Genomic DNA, 8,789 nt, shown 5'->3' with positions numbered 1-8,789 from the left:
AACAGAACTCACACTTATCTGATGAAGGAGCAGCACTCTGCAAGTTTGTGGCTTGTGCTACCCAATAACGCTGTTGGACTTTAATGTAGTGTTGTGAGACTTCTTACTGGACATAGACTCTGAGAGAGCCTGATTGTTATTATTGTTACCCCAGATGTGATTTATTTAGATTTCCAGAAGGCTTTTGACAAGGTGTCGCATAGGGAGACTGTTAAATAAGTTAAGAACCCATGGAATTAAGGATAAGGTCCTATCCATGGGGAGATGATTGACAGACAGGTAGAAAGTAGAGAGTGGGATAAGGGGTCTTTTTCAGGATAGCAGCTAGTGACCATTGGTGTGCCTTAGGGGTCAGTGCTGGGACCACAACTTTTCACAGTATACATTAACAATTTGGATGAAGGGACTGAAGGCACTGATGCTAAGTTTGTAGATGATTCAAAGATATGTAGAGGGACAGTATTGAGGAAATGGGGCCGGGGGGTGCTGCAGAAGGACTTGGACAGGTTAGCAGCGTGGGCAAAGAGGTGGCAGATGGAATACAATATGGAAAAGTGTGAGGTTATGAACTTGGGAAGGGAGAATGGAGGCATAAACTATTTTCTAAATGGGAAAATGCATAGGCAATCAGAAACACAAAGGGACTTGGAAGTCCTTGTTCAAGACTCCCTTAAGGTTGACAGTTGACAGTTAGGAAAGCAAATGCAATGTTAGCATTTTTGTCAAGAGGATTAGAATGCAAGAGTAAGGCTCTACTTCTGAGGCTGTATAACACTGGTTAAACGCCATTTGGAATATTATGAGCAGTTTTGGGCCCTGTATCTAAGGAAGGACGTGCTGGCCTTGGAAAGGGTCAAGAGAAGGTGCACAAGAATGATCATTGGAATGAAGAGCTTGTCGTGTGAGGAATGGTTGAGGACTCTGGGTCTGTACTCATTGGAGTTTAGAAGGATGAGGGAGGATCTTGTTGAAACTTACAGGATACTGCGAGGCCTAGATAGAGTGGATGTGGAGAGGATGTTTCCACCAGTAGGAAAAACTAGAACCAGAGGGCACAACCTCAGGCTAAAGGGATGATCCTTTAAGACAGAGATGAGAAGGAATTCCCTCTTCGCCGTACTCCAGCGACTGTTCGAGTGCACTGTGAGAGAATTCAGTATTGTTTAGTAATAACCAGCACATTTTTAAACTGGGAGGAAACCAGATACCCGGAGGAAACTCACACAGATGCAGGGAGAATGTGCAAACTGCACAGAATTGAACCCAGGTCCCTGGTGCTGTGAGGCAGCAGTTACCACAGTGTCACAGGATTAAGATAAGGCAGAAAAGGAAAGCTCATGTCAGACGATGAGAACTCAATACAACAGAAAGCTGAGAGGAGTATAGAAAGAGGAGGGGGGAGAATCAAAACATAGGAAAGCAAAGGGAGGGCATGCAAGTATATTGGCAAATAAAATCAAGGTGAAACCAGAGGGGTTTCATCAATACATTAAGTGTGAGAGGGTAACTAATGAAAGAGTAGGGCCCATAGAAAACCAAAAAGAGTAGCCTATGTATGGAGTTGGAAGATGTGGGTATAGTTCTAAATGAATACTTAGTGTCTGCCTTCACAACAGGGAGTCAATGCAGACCTTGTAGTTAAGGAGGAATGTGAAGGTGAATTTAGTGTGATAACAATAAATTAAGTATTAAAGGCTTAACATCTCTAAAAGTGGATAAATTACCAGGGTCAGATGAAATATCATAGAATCATAAAGTATCACAGAGCAGAAAGAGACCATTCAGCCCATCGAGTCTGCACCGACAATAATCTTGCCCGGGCTCCATCCCTGTAACCCCACACATTTACCCTACTAATCCTTCTAACCTACGCATCCCAAGACACTTAAGGGGTAATTTAGCATGGCTAATCAACCTAACCTGCACATCGTTGCACTGTGGGAGGAAACTGGAGCACCCGGAGGAAACCCATGCAGACAAGTAGAGAATGTGAAAACTCTGCACAGACAGTGATCCAAACAAGGAATCAACCCAGGTCCCTGGCGCTATGAGGCAGTAGTACTAACCACTGTGCACCACCCACCCCCCCCCACCCCCCCCAGGCTGTTAAAATAAACCAGGGAGGGAACTGCAGACCAACTTTCCAATCATTTTCCAATCTTCACTGGATACAGATGCGGTGCCGGAAGATCGGAGGTCAACTAACATCTGTTTAAAAAAGGGAGTGAGGGATACGCCATATAATTATAGGTCAGTTAGTCTGACTGTTGAATCATGGATTCCCTACACGGCAGAAGAAGGCCATTCGGCCCATCAAGCCTGCACCGACAACAATCCCACCCACTTGACGAGTGGGAAAATTATTAGAATCAATTCTGAGGGTCGGGATAAACTGTCATTTAGAAAAGCACGGATTGATCAAAGATAGCGTGGATTTGTTAAGGGAAGGTCACGTCTGACTAATTTGAATCTTTTGAGGAAGTAACAAGGAAGATTGATGAGGTTAATGCCATTGATGTAGGTCTACGTGGATTTTAGAAGGATCCTACATTGCAAACTGGATACAAAATAAATAAAAACCCATGAAATTATATCAAGCTGGACACAAAATCGGCTCAGTGGCAGGAAACAAAGGGTGATTGTTGAGGGATGAAAGGCTGTTTCCAATGGAGCTCTGGAGGCTCAGTGTGGCATTACTGCTCGAGGCAGGTTGCGAGTGGCAGTCAAGTCAGCCAGTTTAAAGGTTTTTGAAAGTTTATTTATTAGTGTCACAAGTAGGCTTACGTTAATCTTGCAGTGAAGTTACGATGAAAATCCCCTAATCGCCACACTCTGGTGCCTGTTTGGGTACACTAAGGGAGAATTTAGCACGGTCAGTGCACCTAATCTGCATGTTTTTCAGACTCTGAGAGGAAACCAGAGCACCCAGAGGAAACCCACGCAGACACAGGGAGAATGTGCAAACTCCACACACACAGTGACCCAGGCTGGGAATCGAACCCAGGTCCCTGGCGCTGTGAGGCAGCAGTGCTCACCGCTGTGCCACCGTGTCGCACCAGGAGTTGTGCCACTGGGAAGTGGGGCTTTCGACAGTTTGTAGGGCGTGGAGTGTGTTCCCATGGGAGATGCAGGGCTTCAGACGGGTGATTGGGATTTTTTTTGAGGTCCATTGTGAATGGGACCTCATTAGCTGTCAGTCAGTGGTCTTTTTTTCTGAGAAGGGTACGACACAAGGAGGTTCAATGTGTGCTGGCACAGGAAGTCATTCGAGGCATGTGGGTCTCAATGTCCCAGAAATAACCCCCCGTGATTTCCTGGAGATATCTATCATGTTAGTGTGGTGGCCCCTGAGTCAGGTTGCGCAGCTGCACTCCACTGTTGGGTAGACTGGTGTTTTTTAATATTGTTTTTGTTTCGGTGATGTTGATTAAGAGATAAATGTTTGGCAGCATTGTCTCTGAACCTTATAGGATGGGCAAGGTCACTGCTTAATGCCTCATTCAAAAGACACAACCTTTGACAGTGCAGCATTCCAGCAGTGTAGCATTGAAATTTCAGTCTAGATTATATACCCTGGAGTGAGACTTCAAGTCATGACCTTCTGACTCAGAGGAAAGCTAAAATATACTGTATGGCCTTAGACCACTTAGCCACAGTGTCATGAAGAGACAGTTTCAGTTTTTGGGATACAGCAGCACAATTGCTTGATTAGCAATTCCTACAGTTGCACAGCTGCTCCAGAGATATGGGTTCAAATCCTACCACAGCAAGTAGCAAATTTAAATTCAGTCAATAAATCCGTGATTGAAAAGTTAGTACTGCAATAGTGACCATTATGCAGTGTCATAAAACCCATCACAGATGTCTTTTAGGGAAGGAGATTTGTTCTCCTTACTCAGCCTGGCCTATGTGTGATTCCAGGCCCCATAGCAATGTGGTTGGTTCTTAACTCCCCTCTGAAATAGCCCAAAAAAAATCACATGTTTATATTCAAGAAGGCAGCTCGCCATCACTTTCTCAGAGAGGGATAGAAATGGGCAATAAATGCTGGGCTTGTGAGTGATGCTCACATCCTGCCGACAAATTCAAAAAAAACTGGAAACAGAAAGACCATAAGACATAGGAGCAGAATTAGGCCACTCGGCCCATTGAGTGTGCTCTGCTGTTCAGTCATGGCTTGAATTCAAATACAAACTATCCCACAAAGATGCCCCAATTTGGAAGCCAGTTCTAAGTTCCAGTGAAGCTCATAGATTGTGATTAGGGAATTATTTGCTCTGGTTGAATCCGAATGATATATGAACTCCTTTCTGGTTGCACCACAGCTTGGTATGGCCCAGACCGTAAGAAACTACAAAGAAATGTGAACGAAGCCCAGTCCATCACACAAACCAACCTCCCATCCATTGACTTTGTCTACACTCCCCACTGCCTCAGCAAAGCAGCCAGCAGGACCCCCACGTACCCTGGACATTCTCTCATTCACCTTCTTCCGTCAGGAAAAAGATACAAAAGTCTTGAGGTCGCATACCAACCGACTCGAGCAGTTTCTTCCCTGCTGCCATCAGACTTTTGAATGGACCTACCATATTAGTAAGCTGACCTTTCCCTACATCCTAGCTATGACTGTAACACAACATTCTATACCCTCTCCTTTCCTTCTCCCCTCAGTACTCTATGAACAGTATGCTTTGTCTGTATTGCGCACAAGAAACAGTACTTTCACTTTATACCAATCTGCGCAACAACAAGAAATCAAATCAAACCAAAATAAGATACACAACTTTATCAAAAGTCTGTTCAGCAAATGAGTTCCAGATACAATCAGACTGTAGCTTATTCACCTACAAAACTATAGTTAGCATGTTCAAATAGGCAGATTGAGATTCCTGGAAGGTACAATGGGCAAAGCATGAGTATGTAAGAGTTGAGTAGAAGTTATTTGATCCGTTTAAACTTTTCCCATTATATGTTACACTCTGTGTTTAGAACAACCCTAATGTTTGATTTGATTTACGATCGTCACGTGTATTAGTATACAGTGAAAAGTATTGTTTCTTACATGCTATACAGACAAAGCATACCATTCATAGGGAAGGAAACAAGAGTGTGCAGAATGTAGTGTTACAGTTACAGCTTGGGTGATGAGAAAGATCAACTTAGTGCGAGGTATGTCCATTCAAAAGTCTGATGGCAACAGGGAAGAAGCTATTCTTGTGTCGGGTGGCTATATTCACGACGTTTTGTAGCTTCTTGCAGTCTTGGGCAGAGCAGGAGCCATACCAAGCTGTGATACAACCAGAAAGAATGTTTTCTATGGTGCATCTGTAAAAGTTGGTGAGATTCATAGCTGACGTGCCAACTTTCCTTAGTCTCCTGAGAAAGTGGTGGGCTTTCTTAACTATGTTGTCGGCATGTTTTCATGTCACTAACTTGGAAGTTACTTAGTTAGTGAAAATTCTTCTAATAGACTTTGTACAGCTGGCCAGACACACCACTCGCCCTGTAAATTGAGCAAATGACTTGGCAAGATTGCCAGTCCTTGAGAAATTTGGCAAATGTCTACACTTACCAGGCCGAGAACAATTTACTGTCAGGTTACAGAGATTTCGCTTTACAACTCTGCTGCCTGTATCCTAACTCATGATAGGTTCCACTCACTTAATATTCCCTTGTGGTTTTTGTATTATGAGAATGATTTAATGCCTTGGGTTTACTCACTGTGCAAGACACAAGGCACCAATCACTCATAAGGAATTGTGAGTTCTTGTATTAACACTAGGCAGGTGAGAGTGGGTATAAATCTTGAAAGTATCAGAGCTGTGTGTGTGTGCTCTGCTTAAAGCAAAATTGAACTAAGACTATGTATGCAAATGAAGGATTATGGAACCATGGAACCATAGAACACTACAGCACAGAAACAGGCCTTTTGGCCCTTCTTGGCTGTGCTGAACCATTTTTCTGCCTAGTCCCACTGACCTGCACCTGGACCATATCCCTCCACACCCCTCTCGAGGGGTGACAGGCTCAAGGTGAGAGGGATGAGGTATAACTCCGATATCAGAGGGACGCTTTTTATGCAGAGGGTGGTGGGGGCCTGGAATGCACTGCCAAGTAGGGTGGTGGAGGCGGACACGCTGGCATCGTTTAAGACTTACCTGGATAATCACATGAGCAGACTAGGGATGGAGGGATACAAACGAATGGTCTAGTTGGACCAATGAGCGGCACAGGCTTGGAGGGCCGAAGGGCCTGTTTCCTGTGCTGTACTGTTCTTTGTTCTTTTGTTTTGTTCTTTGTTCTCATCCATGTACCTGTCCAAGCTTTTCTTAAATGTTAAAAGTGAGCTCGCATTTAACACTTTATCCGGCAGCTCATTCCACACTCCCACCACTCTCTGTGTGAAGAATCCCCCCCCCAATATTCCCTTTAAACTTTTCACCCTTCACCCTTAACCCATGTCCTCTAGTTTTTTTTCTCCCCTAGCCTCAGTGGAAAAAGCCTGCTTGCATTCACTCTATCTATACCCATCGTAATTTTATACACCTCTATTAAATCTCCCCTCATTCTTCTACGCTCCAGGGAATAAAGTCCTAACCTATTCAACCTTTCTCTGTAACTCAGTTTCTCAAGTCCCGGCAACGTCCTTGTGAACCTGTAAATTCTATTGATTGAAAGTACACACAAACTGTGAGGCCATTGGTGTTTTAACTGGCATGTTCTCTCTCATTGGTTAAAAAGTGCCACTGACACTGTTTGGGGAACTCTGTTAGAACACCACAGTGACAGTTGCTGTGTCTGTTTTACTCGCTAGCAGGTAACAAAAACTTAAAGGATTTGAGTACCCACTGTGCATTGTCTGATTAATCCTCTATACCAGCAGCAATCCCGCCCAGGTCCTAACCCTGTAACCCCACATATTTACCCTGCTAATCCCCCTGACACTAAGGGGCAATGTAGCATGGCCAGTCAAGCTAACCCACACACCTTTGGGGTGTGGGAGGAAACTAGAGCACCTGGAGGAAACCCACGCGGATACGGGGAGGATGTGAAAACTCCCCACGGATAGTGACCCGAGGCTGGAATTTGAACCCAGGTCCCTGGCGCTATAAGGCAGCAGTGCTAACCACTGTGCCACTGTACTGCCCAAATTGGTTTGAGTCTATGCCAATTCTGCCTCATTTATGCTCATTTAAAGCACCCTGGGATGTAAAAGGCACTATATAAATTCAAGCTGTTGTTTTTCTTGTTTAAAATGAGTAGGGACATTTAAGAACATAGAACACTACAGCACAAACAGGCCCTTCGGCCCACAAGTTGCGCCGATCATATCCATACCTACCAGGCCATAGAACTATCTGTAATTCCCAATCCCATTAAATCCCATACACTCATCCAGAAGTCTTCTAAAAGACCCCAATGAGTTTGCCTCCACCATCACTCACCACCACTGACAGCAGCCGATTCCACTCACTCACCACCCTCTGAGTGAAAAACTTACCCCTAACATCTCCTCTGTACTTGCTCCCCAGCACCTTAAACCTGTATCCTCTCGTGGCGACCATTTCAGCCCTGGGAAATAGCCTCCGAGAATCCACCCTATCTATACCTCTCAACATCTTATAAACCTCTATCAGGTCACCTCTCAACCTTCGTCTCTCCAGGGAGAAGAGACCGAGCTCTGTCAACCTATCTTCATAAGACATGCCACCCAATCCAGGCAAAATCCTTGTAAACTCCTAAGAAGGCGTTTACTGGGCAGATCGGAATACTATCAAATCAATTATCTTAGACAGAAGTAAAGGAAAGAGTACCATAGAAACTAGAAGCAGGAGCAGGCCATTCAGCCCTTCGAGTCTGCTCCACCATTCATTTTGATCATGGCTGATCATTGAGTTCAGTATCCTAATTCCCCCCTTCCTCCCCTATCTCTTGATCTCTTTAGCTCCAAGAGCTATATCTAATTTCTTCTTGAAATCAGATAACGTTTTTGTCTCAACTACTTTCTGTGGTAGTGAATTCCACCCATTCGCCACCCTCAGGGTGAAGAAATTTCTCCTCACCTCAGTTCTAAAAGGTTTACCCCTTATCCCCAAATTTAATCCTTGGATTATGACCCTTAGTTCTGGATTCCCCCACCATTGGGAACATTCTTTCTGAATCTATCCTGCCTATCCCTGTTAGAATTTTATAAGTTTCTTTGAGATCCCCTCTCACTCTTCTAAACTCTAGCGAATATAATCCTAACTGACTTAGTCTCTCCTCATATGACAGACCTGCCATCCCAGGAATCAGCCTGGTAAACCTTCGCTGTACTCCCTCTATAGCAAGGACATCCTTCCTCAGATAAGGACACTAAAACTGCAAATAATACTCCAGGTGCGGTCTCACCAATGCCCTATACATTTTTTAGTAAACCATCCCTATCGCTGTACTCCACCAAAACATTTTACACATATGGGATGGATAGGATAGAGGTGGAGAGACTCTTCCGCCCAGAAAGGACAGTAGGACTAGGGGGCACAGCCTCAAGATAAAGGGGGGGCGGTTTAGAACGGAGTTGAGGAGGAACTTCTTCACTCAAAGGGTGGTGAATCCCTGGAATTCTCTGCCTGTTGAAGTGGTGGAGGCTGCCTCGCTAAATATTTTTAAGACGCGGGTTGATAGGTTTTTGATAAGAGAGGGGATTAAGGGTTATGGGGAGAAGGCGGGAAAGTGGAACTGAGCCACAACAGATCAGCCATGATCTTATTGAATGGCGGGGCAGGCTCGAAGGGCTAGATGGCCTA

This window comes from Carcharhinus amblyrhynchos, chromosome 5 (assembly GCF_965287045.1).
Source record: "Carcharhinus amblyrhynchos chromosome 5, sCarAmb.v2.hapA, whole genome shotgun sequence".
NCBI classification, from domain to species: domain Eukaryota; kingdom Metazoa; phylum Chordata; class Chondrichthyes; order Carcharhiniformes; family Carcharhinidae; genus Carcharhinus; species Carcharhinus amblyrhynchos.
This window is presented reverse-complemented; position numbering follows the sequence as displayed.